A 25402-nucleotide genomic window follows, 5' to 3' on the forward strand; every position below is an offset into this window, starting at 1 on the left:
TCCTGACAAAAATCACATCTACTACCGAAAGTCAACAATACCATACTTGCTACAAAATGATTTTGTAGATATGACAGTACATGCTAATGTTGTATTACATGATATAGTCAGTGAAATTCTTCTGGGTCTATAACCCCATTGTCAATGTGTAAAACTTCTAACATTTCGGCCACCACTGCAAGTGGCCTTCCTCAGAGTGTTTCTTTTGCTAACAGACAGTTAGCTAAAGAAGCACACTGAGAAAGGCCATTTGCAATAGCAGCCAAACATGTTAGAAGTTTTACACACTGACAGTGCAGTCACAGACACAGAAGAATTTTATTGTCTGTGACAGTGGATGCAGTAGCCTACACTTACATACATGATACAATGTTTGTATTAACCTCATGGAGAAATCAAGTGTAAAAGATGTTACCAGTGTAGTAACCCAAAAGACTATTTGAACCAAAAAAGTTCATGAAACAAATATATTTGATCCCACTAAAACAAAGTTATTTAACAACAAAAACAATCAATTATTGAAAAAATTATTTAATTGGATAGATAAAAAAATCTACTCGGCAAGTGGCGGCAGAACACACACATAAAAGACAATTGTAACTGGCAAGTTTTGGAGCCAGTTGCTCCACCTTTAGGCAGAAGGGTTGAAGGGGAAGGAAGAGGAGTGAAGGAAAAGGACTGGAGAGATCTAAGAAAAGGGACAGATTTTGGGAAAGTCATCTAGGACTGTGGGTCAGGGGAGACAAGAAGGAAAGTCTTTCCTTCTGATCCTGTACGCTAGGTCTCCCCTGGCCCATTGTTCTAGGTGACTTTCCCAAAATCTACCCCTTTTGCTAGGTCTCTCCACACCTTTTCCTTCACTCCTCTTCTTACCTCTTCAGCCCTTCTACCATCACTACTGTATGGTCTCCAGGAAAGCCTTCTAAAACCCATAGCAAAAGTTTACAATAACCACAAGTGAACTTTGTTAATAACGAATAAAAATATGCATGTATATGTATGTAAATGTGCTATCAATGATGAAATATTATTTTGGAATGAGAAAACTGTATATCTTGATGTGGTCTGAAGGTAAAAATATTAATAATAAATGTATTTCTGTGTAACAAATATTAAGAACAACAAAGACTTTGAGTATCTTGTGTCATGGAATTTCTGTATGAGTGTGGGGGCAAAGACTTGGTTGAATAAAATGAGGATAAAGACTTGGGTATATAAAATGATCACACTTATGTCAGTTCTCGAACCTATTGGACACGTTTGTATGATCTTGCTTCTGATTGCACAATTTTGTTAATTGTACACAAGTTTTTTCACAGTATATGTATCAACAGTATCTGTGCTTTTAATCTCATTTCATATCCCTCCTTTCATGTGAATATAATTAAGGAGAAACAATTAAGTATTGCTAAAATTCAAATTTTATCATTGGCCATCTGTCATTCTTTTGTTGTAATGGCACATTGGCAGCTGTTATGTGAAATATAATCAAGCATATGATTTGCAGGCCTCAAACACAAGGTAGCAGAAATATTTAAAGTACTTTTTTCTTGTTATCAGAAAAAAATATTTCTGGGAGAAAAGTTTCATTAAATGTTTATGACGTACGCAGAGATAATAAATAAAAACATGAAGCTCAGGGCTGCTTGAGAGTAAATTGCAGACAAATAAAAATCTTGTCTTCACTGTCATAAATACAATTCATATCATAATTAACAGTATATAAGGCCAGTGTTTAACAAAGAATTTATGTAACATTGAGAATGCTAGAGCAGCTACATAAGTGATTATATCTTGTCTCTCTCTGAAACAATATTTCTTTATCGAGTGTTAACTACTACAGTTTTAAACAAAACACATGTATTTTGAGTGAGCTATATGTGTTGACAGTATAAGTAAATTGTTACAACCCAACCAGTACCTCTAATCAGAATTATTTGCCTACATAGCAGCACTGATGATTGTTAGCGTATGTTAGCCACAACTCTGAATGTGGAAAATATACACGACTTCACAATTTATAAATATTTTCATTCACGATTCCAAATGTAACAAACCAATACCTTTCATTAAAAGAAAAGAAGAAAAAGAGCTGTCTCATTATTGGTTCACCTAAGGAGTTAAAGTCTTTAAAAGGAAATGGCTTGAAATGTAGATAAAATGTACCTGATCATAACAGTTCCTTGCTGATAAGAAAAAGAGCAACACAAGAACACACATAAAAACACTCTTGACAGCTTGGAATAATTCACCATCAATACCAGTGCTGCTGGCGGCAAACTTGGAAAACCCATTGACAGCTGCTTGCTAACAGTATTTATGCATATACATTTGTGCGCACACAACACAATTTGACACGGCACTGCACTGCACTGCACCCTGTACTGCGCTGCAAGGTAACTGAAATTGAAACTGATGCTTGGTCAAAAAATCAGCCCCCTCATCTGGGGGGAGGGGAGGGGGAGTGGGAGAAAGAGGGGGGGGGGGAACGGGAGTGGAGTGCCATCCTGACAGCATGCTGAGAAGTGTACTTGCCATCAGATCTTGTTGTGATGATGCAGATTGTGATGCTGGTACTGATGCTGATGGTTGTAGTCATGGGCTATCATGTAGTCGATCATTGTGTGAAATGTATGCTGCTTTTACCCTGTCTATGAAGACTGTAGGAGGCTTACCATTTACCAATAACTCGAAGGTGCATTTCCGTCATTGCAAACCCTGTAGGGATTGTTATATGGTGTTTACAACAAAGTGTTGACGACGTCCATGCACATCATGACATGGGTGAAAGTCAAAGATTCTAATGCACATAGGTAGCAAAGGTGTGATGTCGTAAGCTTGCTGTGGATGAAACTGGGTGCCAGGTTTCCTCAGTCAGTATATCAAGTTGCTGTGATTAAGGCCAAGTAACTATGATGGCTGCACATCTACAAACTTTCCAGGTAGGCCCAGGTCTTGCCGCAAACAAGTTTTGAAAGTGACATGTCTAAATCAAGTTTGTATGTCATCTGGAGGCCTAGTAATATCATTGGTAATGTTGTAGTCCCGTCTGATTCTTGGCTCATGATTGCTGCTTCGAGTGAGTAATTCTAGCCCTCAATCATACCATTACTGGCCGGATGGTAACTGGTGAGCTTATGGTGCATTGTGCTGCAGAACTTTGTTAGCCGTGAGAACAGGTCCAACTCAAACTAGCAGCCAGGATTTGTTGTTATGTGCAGTAGATGACCAAAGCAAGAAATCCAGTTTAATGTGAAAGTGGATGCCAATGTTTCTGCAGATGTGATATGCACTGGGGTGGCTTGAGGCCAGCGTGTAAGGTGACAAATTGTGGTACTGATATGTTGTTCCACAATTTGTCACCTTACACGCTGGCCTCAAGCCACCCCAGTGGTACTGATATGTTGTTCTTCCCCCATGAACCATGGACCGTGCCGTTGGTGGGGAGGCTTGCGTGCCTCAGCGATACAGATGGCCGTACCGTAGGTGCAACCACAACGGAGGGGTATCTGTTGAGAGGCCAGACAAACATGTGGTTCCTGAAGAGGGGCAGCAGCCTTTTCAGTAGTTGCAGGGGCAACAGTCTGGATGATTGACTGATCTGGCCTTGTAACTTTAACCAAAACGGCCTTGCTGTGCTGGTACTGCGAACGGCTGAAAGCAAGGGGAAACTACAGCCGTAATTTTTCCCGAGGACATGCAGCTTTACTGTATGATTAAATGATGATGGCGTCCTCTTGGGTAAAATATTCCGGAGGTAAAATAGTCCCCCATTCGGATCTCCGGGCGGGGACTACTCAAGAGGACGTCATAATCAGGAGAAAGAAAACTGGCATTCTACGGATCGGAGCGTGGAATGTCAGATCCCTTAATCGGGCAGGTAGGTTAGAAAATTTAAAAAGGGAAATGGATAGGTTAAAGTTAGATGTAGTGGGAATTAGTGAAGTTCGGTGGCAGGAGGAACAAGACTTTTGGTCAGGTGATTACAGGGTTATAAATACAAAATCAAATAGGGGTAATGCAGGAGTACGTTTAATAATGAATAAAAAAATAGGAGTGCGGGTTAGCTACTACAAACAGCATAGTGAACGCATTATCGTGGCCAAGATAGACACAAAGCCCATGCCTACTACAGTAGTACAAGTTTATATGCCAACTAGCTCTGCAGATGATGAAGAAATTGATGAAATGTACGACGAGATAAAAGAAATTATTCAGGTAGTGAAGGGAGACGAAAATTTAATAGTGATGGGTGACTGGAATTCGTCAGTAGGAAAAGGGAGAGAAGGAAACATAGTAGGTGAATATGGATTGGGGGGAAGAAATGAAAGAGGAAGCCGCCTTGTAGAATTTTGCACAGAGCATAACTTAATCATAGCTAACACTTGGTTCAAGAATCATAAAAGAAGGTTGTATACCTGGAAGAATCCTGGAGATACTAAAAGGTATCAGATAGATTATATAATGGTAAGACAGAGATTTAGGAACCAGGTTTTAAATTGTAAGACATTTCCAGGGGCAGATGTGGATTCTGACCACAATCTATTGGTTATGAACTGCAGATTGAAACTGAAGAAACTGCAAAAAAGTGGGAATTTAAGGAAATGGGACCTGGATAAACTGAAAGAACCAGAGGTTGTAGAGAGTTTCAGAGAGAGCATAAGGGAACAATTGACAGGAATGGGGGAAAGAAATACAGTAGAAGAAGAATGGGTAGCTCTGAGGGATGAAGTAGTGAAGGCAGCAGAGGATCAAGTAGGTAAAAAGACGAGGGCTAATAGAAATCCTTGGGTAACAGAAGAAATATTGAATTTAATTGACGAAAGGAGAAAATATAAAAATGCAGTAAATGAATCAGGCAAAAGGGAATACAAACGTCTCAAAAATGAGATCGACAGAAAATGCAAAATGGCTAAGCAGGGATGGCTAGAGGACAAATGTAAGGATGTAGAGGCTTGTCTCACTAGGGGTAAGATAGATACTGCCTACAGGAAAATTAAAGAGACCTTTGGAGAGAAGAGAACCACTTGTATGAATATCAAGAGCTCAGATGGCAACCCAGTTCTAAGCAAAGAAGGGAAGACAGAAAGGTGGAAGGAGTATATAGAGGGTTTATACAAGGGCGATGTACTTGAGGACAGTATTATGGAAATGGAAGAGGATGTAGATGAAGATGAAACGGGAGATAAGATACTGCGTGAAGAGTTTGACAGAGCACTGAAAGACCTGAGTCGAAACAAGGCCCCAGGAGTAGACAACATTCCATTAGAACTACTGATGGCCTTGGGAGAGCCAGTCATGACAAAACTCTACCATCTGGTGAGCAAGATGTATGAGACAGGCGAAATACCCACAGACTTCAAGAAGAATATAATAATTCCAATACCAAAGAAAGCAGGTGTTGACAGATGTGAAAATTACCGAACTATCAGTTTAATAAGTCACAGCTGCAAAATACTAACGCGAATTCTTTACAGACGAATGGAAAAACTGGTAGAAGCGGACCTCGGGGAAGATCAGTTTGGATTCCGTAGAAATGTTGGAACACGTGAGGCAATACTAACCTTACGACTTATCTTAGAAGAAAGATTAAGAAAAGGCAAACCTACGTTTCTAGCATTTGTAGACTTAGAGAAAGCTTTTGACAACGTTAACTGGAATACTCTCTTTCAAATTCTGAAGGTGGCAGGGGTAAAATACAGGGAGCGAAAGGCTATTTACAATTTGTACAGAAACCAGATGGCAGTTATAAGAGTCGAGGGACATGAAAGGGAAGCAGTGGTTGGGAAAGGAGTGAGACAGGGTTGTAGCCTCTCCCCGATGTTATTCAATCTGTATATTGAGCAAGCAGTAAAGGAAACAAAAGAAAAATTCGGAGTAGGTATTAAAATTCATGGAGAAGAAGTAAAAACTTTGAGGTTCGCCGATGACATTGTAATTCTGTCAGAGACAGCAAAGGACTTGGAAGAGCAGTTGAACGGAATGGACAGTGTCTTGAAAGGAGGATATAAGATGAACATCAACAAAAGCAAAACGAGGATAATGGAATGTAGTCAAATTAAATCGGGTGATGCTGAGGGGATTAGATTAGGAAATGAGACACTTAAAGTAGTAAAGGAGTTTTGCTATTTAGGGAGTAAAATAACTGATGATGGTCGAAGTAGAGAGGATATAAAATGTAGACTAGCAATGGCAAGGAAATCGTTTCTGAAGAAGAGAAATTTGTTAACATCGAGTATAGATTTAAGTGTCAGGAAGTCGTTTCTGAAAGTATTTGTATGGAGTGTAGCCATGTATGGAAGTGAAACATGGACGATAACCAGTTTGGACAAGAAGAGAATAGAAGCTTTCGAAATGTGGTGCTACAGAAGAATGCTGAAGATAAGGTGGATAGATCATGTAGATTATATAATGGTAAGACAGAGATTTAGGAACCAGGTTTTAAATTGTAAGACATTTCCAGGGGCAGATGTGGATTCTGACCACAATCTATTGGTTATGAACTGCAGATTGAAACTGAAGAAACTGCAAAAAAGTGGGAATTTAAGGAGATGGGACCTGGATAAACTGAAAGAACCAGAGGTTGTAGAGAGTTTCAGAGAGAGCATAATGGAACAATTGACAGGAATGGGGGAAAGAAATACAGTAGAAGAAGAATGGGTCGCTCTGAGGGATGAAGTAGTGAAGGCAGCAGAGGATCAAGTAGGTAAAAAGACAAGGGCTAATAGAAATCCTTGGGTAACAGAAGAAATATTGAATTTAATTGACGAAAGGAGAAAATATAAAAATGCAGTAAATGAATCAGGCAAAAGGGAATACAAACGTCTCAAAAATGAGATCGACAGAAAATGCAAAATGGCTAAGCAGGGATGGCTAGAGGACAAATGTAAGGATGTAGAGGCTTGTCTCACTAGGGGTAAGATAGATACTGCCTACAGGAAAATTAAAGAGACCTTTGGAGAGAAGAGAACCACTTGTATGAATATCAAGAGCTCAGATGGCAACCCAGTTCTAAGCAAAGAAGGGAAGACAGAAAGGTGGAAGGAGTATATAGAGGGTTTATACAAGGGCGATGTACTTGAGGACAGTATTATGGAAATGGAAGAGGATGTAGATGAAGATGAAACGGGAGATAAGATACTGCGTGAAGAGTTTGACAGAGCACTGAAAGACCTGAGTCGAAACAAGGCCCCGGGAGTAGACAACATTCCATTAGAACTACTGATGGCCTTGGGAGAGCCAGTCATGACAAAACTCTACCATCTGGTGAGCAAGATGTATGAGACAGGCGAAATACCCACAGACTTCAAGAAGAATATAATAATTCCAATACCAAAGAAAGCAGGTGTTGACAGATGTGAAAATTACCGAACTATCAGTTTAATAAGTCACAGCTGCAAAATACTAACGCGAATTCTTTACAGACGAATGGAAAAACTGGTAGAAGCGGACCTCGGGGAAGATCAGTTTGGATTCCGTAGAAATGTTGGAACACGTGAGGCAATACTAACCTTACGACTTATCTTAGAAGAAAGATTAAGAAAAGGCAAACCTACGTTTCTAGCATTTGTAGACTTAGAGAAAGCTTTTGACAACGTTAACTGGAATACTCTCTTTCAAATTCTGAAGGTGGCAGGGGTAAAATACAGGGAGCGAAAGGCTATTTACAATTTGTACAGAAACCAGATGGCAGTTATAAGAGTCGAGGGACATGAAAGGGAAGCAGTGGTTGGGAAAGGAGTGAGACAGGGTTGTAGCCTCTCCCCGATGTTATTCAATCTGTATATTGAGCAAGCAGTAAAGGAAACAAAAGAAAAATTCGGAGTAGGTATTAAAATTCATGGAGAAGAAGTAAAAACTTTGAGGTTCGCCGATGACATTGTAATTCTGTCAGAGACAGCAAAGGACTTGGAAGAGCAGTTGAACGGAATGGACAGTGTCTTGAAAGGAGGATATAAGATGAACATCAACAAAAGCAAAACGAGGATAATGGAATGTAGTCAAATTAAATCGGGTGATGCTGAGGGGATTAGATTAGGAAATGAGACACTTAAAGTAGTAAAGGAGTTTTGCTATTTAGGGAGTAAAATAACTGATGATGGTCGAAGTAGAGAGGATATAAAATGTAGACTAGCAATGGCAAGGAAATCGTTTCTGAAGAAGAGAAATTTGTTAACATCGAGTATAGATTTAAGTGTCAGGAAGTCGTTTCTGAAAGTATTTGTATGGAGTGTAGCCATGTATGGAAGTGAAACATGGACGATAACCAGTTTGGACAAGAAGAGAATAGAAGCTTTCGAAATGTGGTGCTACAGAAGAATGCTGAAGATAAGGTGGATAGATCATGTAACTAATGAGGAGGTATTGAATAGGATTGGGGAGAAGAGAAGTTTGTGGCACAACTTGACTAGAAGAAGGGATCGGTTGGTAGGACATATTGTGAGGCATCAAGGGATCACAAATTTAGCATTGGAGGGCAGTGTGGAGGGTAAAAATCGTAGAGGGAGACCAAGAGATCAATACACTAAGCAGATTCTGAAGGATGTAGGTTGCAGTAGGTACTGGGAGATGAAGAAGTTTGCACAGGATAGAGTAGCATGGAGAGCTGCATCAAACCAGTCTCAGGACTGAAGACCACAACAACAACGATATGTTGTTGTGTACTGGCAGACTGTAGTGGGCTCATGATGTGAACATGTGCAACTCGCATATTAATAACCAGTAAGTTCCCAACCAGTGCACATATGTGATGCTTGATGTAGTCCCATTGGCATCTGACATGTGCGGGTCCATTCATGGCAGTCTCTTTGTATTCTCGGCCACACAAAGTGGACAAACAAGCAAACTGTTGACCTCACACCGGGTGACTTAAGTTGTGTAGGTTATCAAAGACAGGCTTGTGAAATGGTACTGGAATGAACTGACTTGGTTTTTCAGTCACAGTATATTTTGGCATCAGCACTTAGCACATTGAATAACTTCGTTTCTAGCTCTGTCAACGGATTTTTCAGGCAGTTCTGAGGCTCTTGGTCAGATTTCTGTGCCCCTGCAAGTTGGATGAAATCCATGATGCTTGAGTTGTTCAAAATGTCATAGATGTGAGACAGGTAATTGGCCACCATGTTGTTAATACGTGATACATGCCTGATATCTGTGCTGAATTACACAATGAAAATGAATTGGTTGTGCTGGCAAGGTGAGCAGTTGTTGCTGTTCTGTGACTTGTGGTATGTAAAAAATCGTGAACTCCCTTGCTTCCAGCTGTGGGTGGAAGTATTTTATTGCCTTGCATATTGCCAATTGCCAGCAGTTCCCAGTTGTAAGTGCTCTACTTCTTTTGAGATGATGGATTATGAGAGTATAAGGACAAAGGTTGCCACATGTCCTCATGGAACCGTTGTAAAGTGGCCCTGATTCCTCCAGAACCTCAACAACATCTCTCCCATTTGATTCACCTGGTTCTACTCAACCCGACAAGCCACCTTCCTAGATGTTGACCTCCACCTCAAAGATGGCTACATCAGTACCTCTGTCCATATCAGACCTACTAACCATTAACAATACCTTCTCTTTGAAAGCTGCCACCCGTTCCATACCAAGCAGTCCCATACAGCCTAGCCACCCGCGGTCGTCACACCTGCAGTGGCAAAAAGTCCCTCTCAAAATATGCCAAAGATCTCACTGAAGCCTTCATGACCATAATTATACTCCCAACCTTATCTTTCCAGATTCCCACCACCTCCCAAAGTCCCACCATCTGGCCACAGAGGAGTGTTCCCCTCGTAACTCAGTACCACCCAGGACTGGAGCAACTGAATTACATTCTCCACCAGGGTCTTTTCATGACCCTGAAATGAGAAATGTCCTACCCACTATCCTTCCCAGCCCTCCCACAGTGGTATTGCGCCATCCACCAAACATACACAATATACTCGTCCATCCTTACACAACCCTTGCTTCCAACCCCTTACCTTATGGCTCATACCCCTGTAATAGACCTAGATGAAAGACCTGACCCATACATCCTCCTACCACCAGTCCGGTCACTGACATCACCTATCCCATCAAAGGCAGGCCTATCTGTGAAACCAGTCAAGTGGTCTACAAGCTAAGCTGCAATCACTGTGCTGCATTCTATGTAGGCATGACAATTAATGAGCTATCTGTCTGCATTAATGGACACCAACAAACTGTGGCCAAGAAACAAGTGGACCACCCTGTTGCTGAAAACACTGCCAAACATGATATCCTTCATTTCAATGACCACTCCACAGCTTGTGCCATGTGGATCCTTTCCATCAACACCAGATTTTCTGGATTGCTCATGTGGAAACTTTCCCTGCAATACATCCTACATTCCCGTAACCCTCCTGGCCTCCACCTTCGTTAGTCACTGTCCTCACCCATCCAGCCCCTTCCCTGTTCCCATTCCAGCTTTACATAGTGCTCATTCCACAGCATTCATTCATCACTCCCCCCAGTCCCTTTTACTTCTCTCCTTTTCCATTACCCCACCTCCAACTCACCTCTCCCCCACCCTCCATCTAACCTGCAGCACTTCACTGTCCACCACCCCACCATGCTCGCTCTCCCCCTCCCCACCCCAACCTCCTCCTTACACTCACCCAGTCGCCACTCCCATCATGCATTGGTGCTGCTGCTCACAGTGTGGTTTCAGTCGCCTGAGACTGCAGTCATGTGGGTGATTTTTGATGAAGGCCTTAATGGCCAAAAGCTTTAATTTTGAGAGTCTTTTTGTTGTGCCTATCTGTGACTCAGCATCTCTGCTTTGGTGAGTAGCAACTTTCCCTCTAATAATAATGTATGATATGCATATGACCTGTTATATAGGCTACTTCAAAAAACTCTTAAAGTAACACTGATACATCTGTGATGGTTGAATGTATGGAAAGAGAATGAAAGGAGATGTTATGGTCTTTTGAGAATTTTTAATTTTATTTTCCTCATGACAATACATACATTCTTGGATTTGTTTACTTTCAAATAAATTTATTGTGCTGTTGTTTTTAAAAAGAAATACAAGCTCTTCACTCCATTCCCACATGATGGAAGCAAGTTATCAATTTACTGTCTATTTCATGTCCCCAATTTGACATTTGAGTGCTCTGGCAGATTTCTAACAAACATTTATTTTCAATATTTTTCCATAGGAACACATACAGTAAGTGTACTTACGATATCAGACAACTAATACTTATGGCTATACAGTAATTACTTACATTTACAGATTCTGTTTCAAAAAATTGTAAAGCTCATAATATTTCTTAAAAGCATTCAATCTCCTAGGTATAGTGGTGTATCAAGTGAGGTTTCAAGTCATGTGCAGACTTAATCAAACACATATTGTAATCTGTGTGTGACTGACTGATGGAAACTGGGGTATTTCCTGACAGACTGTGACATATCATAGTGATATCAACCTACAAAAATAATGAAATGCAGAAATTATTTGTCAGCCCATCTCTCTGTTTCTAGTGTTTTCAAAGGTACTTGACAGAACAGTGAATGACGAACTTTGTAGACACACTACACAACATAGCCTACTCATTAATGATCTACCAGTTACAATTTACAACAGCGCAAAGATAGTGACGATGCTGCTGATAGTACATGCATTGTAGTCAAAGGGTCCATCTGCACTATGCAGTGTGCAGCCCACAGAGTGAATACCCAAGTATACAAGTGGATCATATACAGCAAATAGCCAACTCATGTTGTTGTTGTAGTTGTGATCTTCAGTCCAGAGACTGGTCTGATGCAGGTATCCATGTTATTCTATCCTGTGCAAGCTACTTCATCTCCCAGTACCTACTGCAACCTACATCCTTCTGAATCTTCTTAGTGTATTCAACTCTTGGTCTCCCTCTACGATTTTTACCCTCCATGCTGCCCACCAATACTAAACTGGTGATCCCTTGATGCCTCAGAACATGTGCTACCAACCGATCCCTTCTTCTAGTCAAATTGTGCCACAAATATCTCTTCTCTCCAATTCCATTCAATACCTCCTCATTAGTTATGTGATCTACCCATCTAATCTTCAGCATTCTTCAGTAGCACCACATTTCGAAAGCTTCTAGTGTCTTCTTGTCCAAACTATTTCTCGTTCATGTTTCACTTCCATACATGGCTACACCACACAAATACTTTCCAGAAAAGACTGTGACACATAAATCTATACTCAATGTTTGTTAAATTTCTCTTCTTCAGAAATGCTTTCCTTGCCATTGCTAGTCTACATTTTATATCCTCTCTACTTTGACCATCATCAGTTATTTTGCTGCCCAAATAGCAAAACCCATCTACTACTTGAAGTGTCTCATTTCCTAATCTAATTCCCTCACCATCACCTGGCTTAATTCGACTACATTCCATTAGCCTTGTTTTGCTTTTATTGATGTTCATCTTATATCCTCTCTTCAAGACGCTGTCCATGCCGTTCAACTGCTCTTCCAGGTCCCTTGCTGTCTTTGACAGAATTACAATGTCATCAGCGAACCTCAAAAGTTTTTATTTCTTCTCCATGGATTTTAAATCCTACTCTGAATTTTTCTTTTGTTTTCTTTACTGCTTGCTCAATATACAGATTGAATAACAACAGGGACAGGCTATAACCCTGTCTCACTCCCTTCCCAACCACTGCTTCCCTTTTATGTCCCTTGACTCTTATAACTGGCATCTGGTTTCTGTACAAACTGTAAATATATTTTTGCTCCCTGTATTTTACCCCTGCCACCTTCAGAATTTGAAAGAGTATTCCAATCAACATTGTAGAAGCTTTCTCTAAGACTACAAATGCTAGAAACGTAGGTTTTCCTTTCCTTAATCTATCTTCTAAGATAAGTCATAGGGTCAGTATTGCCTCACGTGTTCCAACATTTCTACAGAATCCAAACTGATCTTCCTCGAGGTCGGCTTCTACCAGTTTTTCCATTTGTCTGTAAATAATTCACGTTAGTAATTTGCAGCAGTGACTTATTAAACTGATAGTTCCATAATTTTCACATCTGTCAGCACTGCTTTCTTTGGTATTGGAATTATTCTATTCTTCTTGAAGTCTGCCGGTTTCATATATCTTGCTTGCCATAAGGAAGAGTTTTGTCAGGACTGGCTCTCCCAAGGCCATCAGTAGTTCTAATGGAATGTTGTCTACTCCCGGGGCCTTGTTTCGACTCAGGTCTTTCAGTGCTCTGTCAAACTCTTCACGCAGTATCTTATCTCCCATTTCATCTTCATCTACATCCTCTTTCATTTCCATAATATTGTCCTCAAGTACATCGCCCTTGTATCGACCCTCTGTATACCTGTACTCCTTCCACCTTTCTGTTTTCCCTTCTTAGCTTATTGCTGGGTTTCCATCTGAAATCTTGATATTCATACAAGTGGTTCTCTTTTCTCCAAAGGTCTCATTAACTTTCCTGTAGGCAGTATCTGTTATGCCCATAGTGATATATGCCTCTACATCCTTACATTTGTCCTCTGTCCATCCCTGCATAGCACCTCCTGTTGATCTCATTTTTGAGATTTTGTATTCCCTTTTGCCTGCTTCATTTACTGCATTTTTATATTTTCTCCTTTCATCAATTAAATTCAGTACATCTTCTGTTGCCCAAGGATTTCTACTAGCCCTTGTCTTTTCACCTACTTGATCCTCTGTTGCCTTCACTATTTCATCCCTCAAAGCTACCCATTCTTCTTCTACTGTATTTCTTTCCCCCATTCCTGTCAATCGTTCCCTAATGCTCTCCCTGAAACTCTCTACAACCTGTGGTTCTTTCAGTTTATCCAAGTCCCATCTGCTTAAATTCCCACCGTTTTGTAGTTTTTTCAATTTTAATCTACAGTTCATAACCAATAGATTGTGGTCAGAGTCCACATCTGCCCCTGGAAATGTCTTACAATTTAAAAACTGTTTCCTAAATCTCTGTCTTACCATTATATAGTCTATCTGAAACCTTCCAGCATCTCCAGGCCTCTTCCATGTATACAACCTTCTTTCATGATTCTTGAACCAAGTGTCATCTACGATTAAGTTGTGCTCTGTGCAAAATTCTACCAGGTGACTTCCTCTTTCATTTATTACCCACATTCCACATTCACCTACTATGTTTTCTTATTCTCCTTTTCCTACTATTGAATTCCAGTCACCCACGACTATTAAATTTTCATCTCCCTTCGGTATCTGAATAATTTCTTTTATCTCACCATACATTTCATCAATCTCTTCGTCATCTGTGGAGCTAGTTGGCATATAAACTTGTGTTACTGTGGTAGGCGTGGGCTTCATGTCTGTCTTGGCCACAATAATGCGTTCACTATGCTATTTGTAGTAGCTTACCTGCACTCCTATTTTTTTATTCATTATTAAACCTACTCCTGCATTACCCCTATTTTATTTTGTATTTGTAACCCTGTATTCACCTAACCAGAAGTCTTGTTCCTCCTGCCACTGAACTTCACTAATTCCCACTATATCTAACTTTAACCTATCCATTTCCCTTTTTAAATTTTCTAACCTACCTGCCCAATTAAGGGATCTGACATTCCACGCTCCGATCCGTAGAACGCCAGTTTTCTTTCTCCTGATAACGACGTCCTCCTGAATAGTCCCTGCCCGGAGATCCAAATGGAGGACTATTTTACCTCCGGAATATTTTACCCAAGAGGATGCCATCATCATTTAACCATACAGTAAAGCTGCATGCCGTCGGGAAAAATTACACCTGTAGTTTCCCCTTGCTTTCAGCCATTTGCAGTACCAGCACAGCAAGGCCATTTTGGTTAGTATTATAAGGCCAGATCAGTCAATCATGCAGACTGTTGTCCCTGAAACTACTGAAACGGCTGCTGCCCCTCTTCTGGAACCACACGTTTGTCTAACCTCTCAACATATACCCCTCTGTTGTGGTTGCACCTACGGTACGGCTATCTGTATCGCTGAGGCACGCAAGCCTCCCTATCAACGGTAAGGTCCATGGTTCATGGGGGTAGCCAACTCATAAATGATACAAAAACTAAAATTATGCAGTTTCAGACAGTTAATAAAATAAATCCAACATACAAAAATCAAGATGGGCAATCAGTCAACACAGACTGAGCAATTTTATCAGCTTCTCAAAAACCTTATCTCAGAGCTTCTCAAAAACCTTATCTCAGCACGTTTTGAATTGAGAACCATTTCTCACTTGGTTGACTGAAAAATAATGCTATTGTAATATTTTGTTAATTTCCATTTTATAATCTACTAAGGTATATTCTTCTGGAGAAATGCTGCAAGAGTTGAATAAATTTTTCAAACTTCAAAAACAAGCAGGGAGATTAAGTTATGGGGCTACTGAAAGAACATCCTACAGGGGCCTCTTCAAGTCACTCAGGATATTTACAGTTACAGGCAAAATTAAATAAGTATATGTACTCACTGATAATGTTTGTTGCCAACAATATGGAATACTTTCATACAAATTGAGATATTCACAACCATGGGATAAGACAGATGAAAAATTTTCACTTAAGTTTTGAAACTCTCACAAAAATATACAAATGTGTTTCTGAGTCAGACAAGCTTGCCATCAACATAAAAAAGGGAGTTAATTATGTACAGATATTTGAAAGGAAACTAAACACTCGTCACACACCCAGTTTTTTATTAAAAGAATTATTATTTAATAGTTACAAGACATTCCTTACTGTAAGAACAGAGGAACTCACTTTGGTAAAAAAAAATAAAAAAAAATATGCGGTGTTTGCTGCCACAAAGCTTGACTAATGAAAAACATATACAACTGTAAAAAAAGTCTTTCAGATAAAAATGTGCTGCTTCAATTTGTAATGAAGATAAAAATATTATACTCGAATTTAAACAAAATAAAAATTTACTTTTAAACAAGTCAAATATTGGGATGAGGCAACAAGAACATGAATTATGACAGATTGTTACTCATCACATAGAGGGCATGTTGAGCAGAGGACAGACCAATTTAAAAGCAGATTGTTGGAGCTATTGGATGAAGTCCTCTATCAGATATACAACAAAGGACTTCATCTAAAGCCTACATAACATCCAAGAGTCTACTTTTAAATGTGCCTGTATGCCTCTCAACACTTCCTCCATTTGGTGAGTAGCAGTATATCCCAATTCAATATGTACCGGGTGATTATAATTAAGTTGACTATATTCCAAGTGCTGCAGTGTAAGCTGTATACAATGCAGGATGCTGTAACACTGTAGGTATATTCATTAATTGGTGTGCTCATGGAGTACACTGCAAAAAATTAATAGTTCCACTCTCTGCACCAGGTGAGAATATGGCCCAGTAAGCAGCCAGAATGTGGTGTAGGTGCAAGGAAAAGTGGACGTTCTGGCACGTTTATTAGGATATGCTCACAAGTTGCAACATGTGTACAATATCGACTCATGCCTCAGTAACACATTTCATCTGTAACATGGCATGATCAACAGTTGCTTGCAGCATACCCAGTGTAATCAGAGTGATATTTCATTGTACGCTATCCTTCTGAACAGGAAGAGTCTGGATATATACAAGTTTGGTGTTTGGCATTGAGGTAGAGCTCTGGATCAGGATAGGCCCTAGTACAGTACAGAAATGCACCACCCTTGACTTAAGGGGAGAGAACTGAAACCTGTATGAGAGGTCCACATGGAAGCGAGTTGGATGGCACCCTGGAGCTGTCATTCTGCAGAGGCCACTGAGTGGGAGGTAGCCCAAATACCGGAATCATCCACAAACAGAGCAGGGGTGACCAGCAGTCCAGCACACGCCACCAGTCCGTTAATAGTGATGAGGAAACAAAGGACACTTAATACGGAGTTCTGTGGAATGCGGTTGTCACGGGTCTGCAGAAAGCTGTGAACAGTGCCAGTCCAGACTCTGAACAACTGGTGGGACAGAAACTGGTCAATAAAAATGTGGAGGGGACCGAATACCCCACTCATCGAACCTAAGAAGAGTGTGATGGTGCCAAACTGTGTAGTAGGCCTTTTGAAGATCGAAGAAAACTGCAGTTTCCAGTTGAAGCAGATGATCAATCAGAGACCATCCCTCCTGAAGGCCATATTGGTAAGGAGATAAAAGGTCCCAAGATTCAAGGACCCAACTGAGCCACTGAGCCACCATCCATTCAATAACTTGCATAGGACATTGGTAAGGTTGACTGACCAGTAACAACCAAGGGAAAAAGTATTCTTGGCAGGCTTAAGGAGAGAAACCACAAAACTGTCCTTGCATTGAGACGGGAAAATGCCTTGGATACAAATACCATTAAACACTTGGGGGAGATATTGTCACTGTCAAGGACTGAGATATTGAAGCAGTTGCTTATGGATGGAATCAGGACCAGGAGCTGAATTGTGGGAAGAAGAAAGGGCCAGAAGAAGTTGCCATTCTGTAAAAGATTCATTGTAGGATTCCACCTGACATGGGGTAAAACACAAGCAGAAAGCACACTGTTTCTGGAGAAGGAAGGCAGCTGCATTGGAGGCTGACACTGATGCGAACGCAAAATGGGTTGCAAGATGTTCCGTGAGAACTGATGGATCTGTCAGACGCCGCCTGGAGGGCAAGGCCCAGAAGGGAAGACTACCACTGACAACCTTGGAGGATGGAGAGCATAGCCCATACTCATGACAAAGGGACAGAAGAACCTAGAGAGCAGATAAAGCATTCCCAATACAACTGTTTGTTCTGTTTAATTAAGTAACAGACTTTGGCATTAAGAAGTTTAAAGGCAAGAAGACCAACAAGGCAAGAAGACCAGTGCTGGACGGGTGCCAGGCACAACAACAATCACGGATAATAGTGGCAATGGCCTTGCTTCACCATGGAACTGGCTGATGGTGAAGGGGGCTGTCAAGCAGGAAACGGCAGTGCCGGAAGTGCAGATTATCTTATTGGACATGTCATCGACAACTTCATCAATACAGCCTGACAATGAAGGTGAAAACATAACCTGGGAGGTAATAGAGGCCAAGCAGCATGATAGAAAGCCCAGAAGGGTAACCTGGTTAGCAGGGACCAGGAAGGGAAAGAGAGAATTAACGGGAATAGGTCACCATCACAGAGGTTATCATGTGGCAAACAGTGTAAGGAGGGAAGAAAGGGAAGGGGACAAGAATGAAAGATGAAAGACAGAAACAGTGGCATATGTGGGACTAAAATGAGTAGGGGAAACCATCATTACAAAGGCACAGGTCATAGACCACAAGAAATTGGTCAATGAGGAGCCCCCAACAAGATGAAGGAGCACTGCCCCAGAAAGGGTGATGGTCATTAAAATCTCAAAGGAGAAAGAAGGGAGGAGGGAGTTGCTGAAGGCAGGCAGTTAGAGGAGCAGATGTAAGTGACCTGTCAGGAGGGAGATAGAGACTGAAAATCATGATGCAGAGTCCACGTGGAACTAAACGGCAACCACTTCAAATGGGGTGCAAAGTGGGATTCATGTACAAACAATATCCACACAAACCAACATGCACAGTTGCCACCGGAAGCTCTGAAAGGACCATTCGGGTTCCAACAGCAAACATAGAACCCATGGAGGGTTGGTGAGAGAGCATCAGTAAAATAAAGATTCCTGGAGAACAACAAAAGATGCCGAGTAAAAGGCAATAAGGGATTGCAACTAAGGGATATGATGGTAGTATACATTACAGTTCCACTGAATAATCATGGAGTGGGTATCCAAATGGGAAGTGAATGGGTGTAAGCCAATCATGCCACCATGTAACAGATATCATCAACAGTGACAGGGTTACAGCCACAAATAAAATGTCAGACTCAGGTTGTGAGGGGGGGATATGGCACCACTGTGGGCACTGAGGGAGCCTTGTCCTGGGACTTAATGTTTCTTCTTTTCATCTTTCACAGGTTGAGGAGGGAAGAGCACAGAGGGAAAGCAGGATTCCACAAGATACGGACAGAGAGCAGGTGACCTTCATGCTAACAGACTGTGTGTTCTCTGGCTGAGTTGTGGCAGTAGGCCCCTGACTGGGGGTGGGGTCCTGGGAAGGAGCTCTATCACTAGCAGGCACCAAAGAAGGGGGGCACCTCTGTGGCCAGGGAGGAAAGCGGCATCTGGAGGGGAGGGTGCAGAAGTCATCAACACAGGATGAGTTAGTCATATTTCTGGCGAGCCACACCAGGGGCTCCCCTCATGGAGTGGGTGTTCACAATCTCCACATAGAGAGTCCTCTGTACAGTGGGAAGACATGCCCAAAATGCAAGCACCAAAAGCACCTCATGGGTGGTGGGAAGTATGACTTCTTGTCACACTGATGACACATAACCTAGACCTTCTCTGGGAGGTTAACTCCCTCAAAAGCCATAATAAAGGTGCTGGTATCAGTGGGGTTGTCCTTGTGAGCTTTCTGTACGTGCAAAACAAAATGAAAGACCCATTGTTTCTGACTGGCTCAGAGTTCATCAGTTTGAAGGATGAAACCCCATGAAAAATGAGTCCCTGGACTATATGTGACGACTGGTGAAATGTTATGATCAGCAGGATGCAGCCAAGATGATCACCAGCACAAAGAGATGCAGATTGAGTAGCAGAATAAGTTTTGATCAACAGGAAACTCAACTGAATTTTACGTGATTGACTCCCTTCCTCAACCTTTCCTAGGTATATTCCACAAAAAATAATGGCTTTGTGGCAGTGGATGGGTCCCCATCCATCCTAGTACAGACCATGTAGCAGGGAAAGTATGGTGCCAGTGAGCCTGGCCTTTCTCCCAGGGTGTAGCCAGGAAAGGGAGGACTACAGGGTCAGAAGATGCAGCATTCAGTGATCCATTACCACTCAAAGAGACAACTGTAGAAGAATGCCCAGATTTTTGGAGATTGATACACTTTATGCACAAAGCATCCACCCACTCCAGTCAGGGGCTCTCGCCATGAGCACCACTCAGCCACAGCAAGGCCTGTCTGGCACAGTGACCATTGCCGTGAGCTCCAATGCTCTGGAATGACATGCAACCACCCCTTGGCATACATGGGGAGGCCACAACTCATGTACGATATTGTTATCCCCGTGTTGGCATGGGACTCAGTCAGATGTGTACGTAACATCCATACCACATGGGCTGGCTAACATGCTGGTGACCTAGCTAAGTGTAGGGAGGCTACAGCGGTGAAGGAAGATGGGAAGGAAGGGGGAGTGGAGTACGTGCTGTAGTGCTGTAAATGTTAGGGAGCGTGTTCTTGCCCAAATGGTTCACACTACAAACAGAAAATTTAGATGTGTATATAAAACTCCAAAGGGGACCAAAAACACCAGAGAGGAAGAATGAAGGAGAAAATGCGAGGGGAACAAAATTGCAAGGAAGGCAAGAAACCAGGTGGATAGCCGCATCGACATAAATAAGAACCCCAAGAGAGGGGAAGGAGGAGGCAGCAAGGAAGGAATGAGGATGTGGAGGGAGTGGCACGGGGAAGAAAATGCAGAACAGGAAGGAAGAATGGTCTGTAATAGATTGGGACTCCACGGGGGCAATGAAGGAACCCACGAAAGAACCATGGACCACCTTGGGGGGAAATCTCAGGGCAGCAGAAAGAAGAAAGAACAGGAGTGGGATGGGTAGCAACTGGGAGAACAAGGCACACCGGAAACACTACACACATTGGGGCACCAGCACTGCTATGGACTGATCCCGACACCCACACCATACCATTATCATGATACAATGGGGATAACACCAGGGCAAGAAGACACGAGAAAAGGTGGAACAAAACAGCACACCTGCTGGTGTGGAGGCAAGGCCAAGGCCTCCGTAACCAATGCATATATAGGAAAATTCAAGGAATTAAACCTGAGAAGACAAACCATTTTCATAAAGAAAACCAAGGACAGACGTAACCACGCAAGGTAGTCTCCTAACACCCCGAGACTAGGAAGAAGGAAGGCTGTATTTAGTGAAGAGGCCCAAAATGCGGGGGCAGTCCAGCAAATCATGGGTCACCATTAGCAGAGTGTAGCAACTACAAAAGGGTGGTGGTTCATTGCAGAGTCAAGGCCCACGGATCAACCTAGTATAGCTAATAGGAAGATGGCAGAGGATGGTAGATTCCTACCGTGACAGCCAGAGGGAAAAACAGCGTGTGGTGGGAGTATCATTGATTGAGTGAAGTTTACTAGACAGGGAGGTAACCTCCCATGAGTTAGCCCTCACCCCCTGCCCCCAGACAGATGATCAGCAAGTTCATTACACAGTATAGCTATATGGCCAGGAACCCAAAGGAAAATGAACTGAAAAATATGCACCACCAAAATCAACAAGAAGGTTGTTGATGGCAGAGACCAATGTGTGGCTGGAAAAGCTCCAAGCAATGGCCTGAAGGCCAGTCATTAAATTTATACATAACAAAACTCAGATGAGTGAGGACTGTTAAATGAAGCAGAGGGCCTGATAGATAGCCATTAGTTCCACAGTAAACACCCCACACATTGCAGGCAAGGGGCCGTGTTCCATGCCAACAGAAGATGTGAAGCCATATCTCACACGATTGGTGGATTTCGAGCAATCAGTGTAAAAAGCAATGGCATCACGGGCATTTGGAACAAACAATGGAATGATGGAGGCTTTTAGACTCTGGAAGAGAGCCATTTGAATTCATGGCTGGGGTACTAACCAAGGGTGGGGGTGCGGGGTGGGGGGGAAGGTCGGGAGAGAAAGTGGGGAAGAGGAAAAGGGGCAGAGGTGGAAGTCATGGCAGAGAGAAGCGAGGTGGAGCCCAACCTGAAAACCCACAAGAGGGGGGACAGGCAATGGCCCGAAGCCACGAAGAGAACAGAATATGAGGGGTGAGCAGAGGAAGAGCAGATAGTGATGGCATAGCAAACCAGGAGCTGGGACCACTGAGTCAAAAGGGGGCGGGGGGGATCCCAACATCAATCAGAAGTCTGTCGACAGCACTAGTGTGAAAGGCACACTGGTGGCTTGATGGATACCTCGATGGTGAACTGGGTTCAAGAGGAGCAGTGTGGAAGAGACAGCTGAAACATAAACTTGACAACATTGGTCCAGACATGAGAGAAGTAACGCCCAGTAGATGCAGAGAAGGGCTGCACCCCAAGGGGTGTGGGCCAGGAAGCAAAGGACATTGAGTTTACGAAAACAGCCAACGTTGAGATGATGGATATGGGGCAACCAAGTAAGCATGTTGTCAAAAAGGAGACCCAAGAAATGGAATTGAGGGATCATGGTCAGTCAGTTGTTGGGCATCGAGATAGAGCTTCAGATCAGGATTGACCAGAGAAACACAAGAGAAATGCACCATCCTTGACTTAAGGGAGAGAACTGAAAACTGTGTGAGAGGGCTCACAAGGATGTGCACCGGATGGAACCCTGCAGCTGTCATTCTGCAGAGGCCACAGAGTGAGAACTTACCCAAATACAGAAATCATCTACATACAGAGCTGGGGTGATCAATGGTCCAGCACAGGCCATAAGTCCGTTAATAGCAATGAGAAAAAGTAGGACACTCAACATGGAGCCCTGTGGAACACCATTCTTCTGGGTCCATGGAGATCTGAGAACAGTGCCAAACTGGTACAGAAACTGGCAAATAAAAATTAGGAGGGGGCCTGAAGATCTCACTCGTGAAGCATAAGGAGTATGTGATGGCGCCAAGTTGTGTCATTGGTTTTATAAAGATCAAAGAAAACTGCAACAGGATCACAGCACTGAGAAAAGGCCCGGTGAACTACAATCTCCAATCAGAGCAGATGACCAGTCAGAGACCCTCCCTTCAGAAAGCCACACTGGCAAGGAGATAAAAGGTCCTGAGATTCAAGAACCTATTTGAATCTACAAGCCACCATCTGTTCTAGTAACTTGCAGGGGCACTGGTCATGCTGACTGGCTGGTAACTATCACAGGATGACTGATCCTTGCCAGGCTTAAGGACAGGAATAACAGTACTGTCTCTAGATTGAGAGGGGAAAATGCCTTGGAGCCAAATACAGTTAAACACTTGGAGGACATACAGTTGTTCCAGAGGGTCTGGTGTCGAAGAAATTGCTTACAAATGAAATCAGAGCTACCAGCTGAATCGTGGGAAGAAGATAGGGCCAGAAGAAGCCCCAATCCTGTATAAGGTTCATTGTAGGATTCTGCCTGACAAGGGGTAAAACATAAGTGGAAGGCTTCGCCTGGTGTTTCCAGAGGAGGAAGGAACCTGGATAGCAGGCCGACATTGATGCTGTCACAAAATGGGCGCAAGGTGATCCTCAAAAACTGATGGATCTGTACAAAGGGCAAGGCCCAGAATGGAAGACTGCCATGACAACCTTTGAAGGCGCAGAGTGTAGCCCACCTGTGTGACAAAGGACAGAGGAGACAAAATACTCCCACTTGCTCCACTTGATTAAGTAACAGTTTTAGCACAAAGACGTTTAAAGGTATGAAGACTGGTGGATGGGTGATGCTTACAATGGTGCATGGCATGATGACGGTCATGGATGGTAGTGGCAATGGCCATGTTCCATCATGATGGAACTGGCAGATAGTGAATGGCAATGCTGGCAGCGCAGATTATCTTATTGGACAGATCATGGAGGACTTCATCAATACAACCTGACAAATTAGGTGGAAAAAAAACCTGGGAGGTGTATAGAGGCCAATCAGCATGATGGAAAGCCCAGCGAGCTAACCTGGTCAGTGGTGGTGGGAAGGGAATGACAAAATCAATGAGAAGTGGTCACTATCATAGAGATGATGGTGTGAGGATCAGCGTAAGGAAGGTATGAAGGAAGGAAGGAAGGAAGGAAGGAAGGAAGGAAGTGAGGGGAAGAAAGTGAAAGATAAATGGCAGAGAGAATGCCATGTGGCACTAAAATGAGTAGGGGAAGCGTCACTAAGAAGGCACAGGTCATGGTCTGTAAGAAACAGGTCAATGAGGAGCCCCCAATTAGATGAAAAAAAAAAAAACTGCGCACAAAAAGGTGATGGGCATTATAATTCCTAAGAAGGAGGAAGGGAGAGTGGAGTAACTGAAGGAAGACAGGTGCCCTGTCAGGAGGGAGATATAGATTGCAAACTGTGATAGTAGAATCCAAGTGGACCCAGATGGCAACTGTTTCCAATATGGTATGAAGTGGGATCCGTGTACTAACAATATCCATATGGACCACAGTGCAGATGCCACCAGAAGCCCTCAGTGTGCTGACCCAGTTTCAACAGCAAGCATGGAACCCAAGAAGAATGGGTGAGAGAGCATCAGTAAGATGAGATTCCTGGTGAATGACACAAGCTGCTGAGAAAAAGACAATAATGGATTGCAAATCTGGGAGGTGATGGTAGTATCCATTACAGTTCCATTGAATAAACACAGATGGGTGTACAGATGGGAGGCGAACAGGCTGTAGCCAGTCATGTCACCAGGTCACCATCCATCACCAGTGATGGCAGGGTGACATCCATAAATAAGAGATCCGACTCAGATTGTAAGGGTGGCACTGACACTTCTGGGGGCATCAGGGGAGCCTCGTCCTGGGACTTATCTTTCTTCTTATTTTCTTCTTCTTCTCCCTTATTATTATTATTATTATTATTATTCTCTTTCATTGGGTGAGGAGGGCAGGGCATGGAGGGAGAGCAGGCTTCTGCAAGATCTGGAACCAAAAGAAAGTGGGCAACCTTGGAGTGCACAGACTGTGTGTCCCATGGTCGAATTGTGGGAGCAGACCTCTGGCCTGAGAGACACCGGGAGGGAGGTGTTCTGGGAAGAAGCCCCATCACCTGTGGGTGCAAATGAACGGGAATGCTTCTTTGGCCATAAAGGGCAGCAGTACCCAGAGGGAAGGGCATGGAAACTGCAGGACAGAAGGAGAGGAGAGGGGGATGGGACTGGGGTAAGGAAGAGGGAGGGGAGTCACAAAAGGACATAACAGAGGCAAAAATAGAAGCCAACAACACAGGATGATGTCACTCATATTTCTGATGAGCCTCAGTGTAAGATAAACAATCCAGGGACTCATACTCTCATATTTTCTTTCCTTTCTTGTAAGTCGGGCAATCTGATGAGTGTGGAGAGCAATGGTTGTGACAATTAACACACACAGGTGGCAGAACACAGGAGCTCCCCTCATGGAGTGCGTGTCCACATTCACTACATAGTGGGTCCACCATACATTGGGAAGGCAGGTGCCCAAAATGCAAGCACCAAAGGTACCTCAGGGTTGGTGGTACATACAGCTTCACATCACACTGATGACACATAATCTTGACCTTCTCTGAGAGAGTATCTCCATCAAATCATTTTGAATCTTGTAGGGATATCAACATTAAATGTGGCACAAAATCTTTTAAACTATTGAGCAGGGGAGAGAGAAATCCTGTGATACAACCTTAGTGCTGGCCGCAGAATTT

Source organism: Schistocerca nitens, chromosome 8 (genome assembly GCF_023898315.1).
Source record: "Schistocerca nitens isolate TAMUIC-IGC-003100 chromosome 8, iqSchNite1.1, whole genome shotgun sequence".
Classification (NCBI taxonomy): Eukaryota; Metazoa; Arthropoda; class Insecta; order Orthoptera; family Acrididae; genus Schistocerca; species Schistocerca nitens.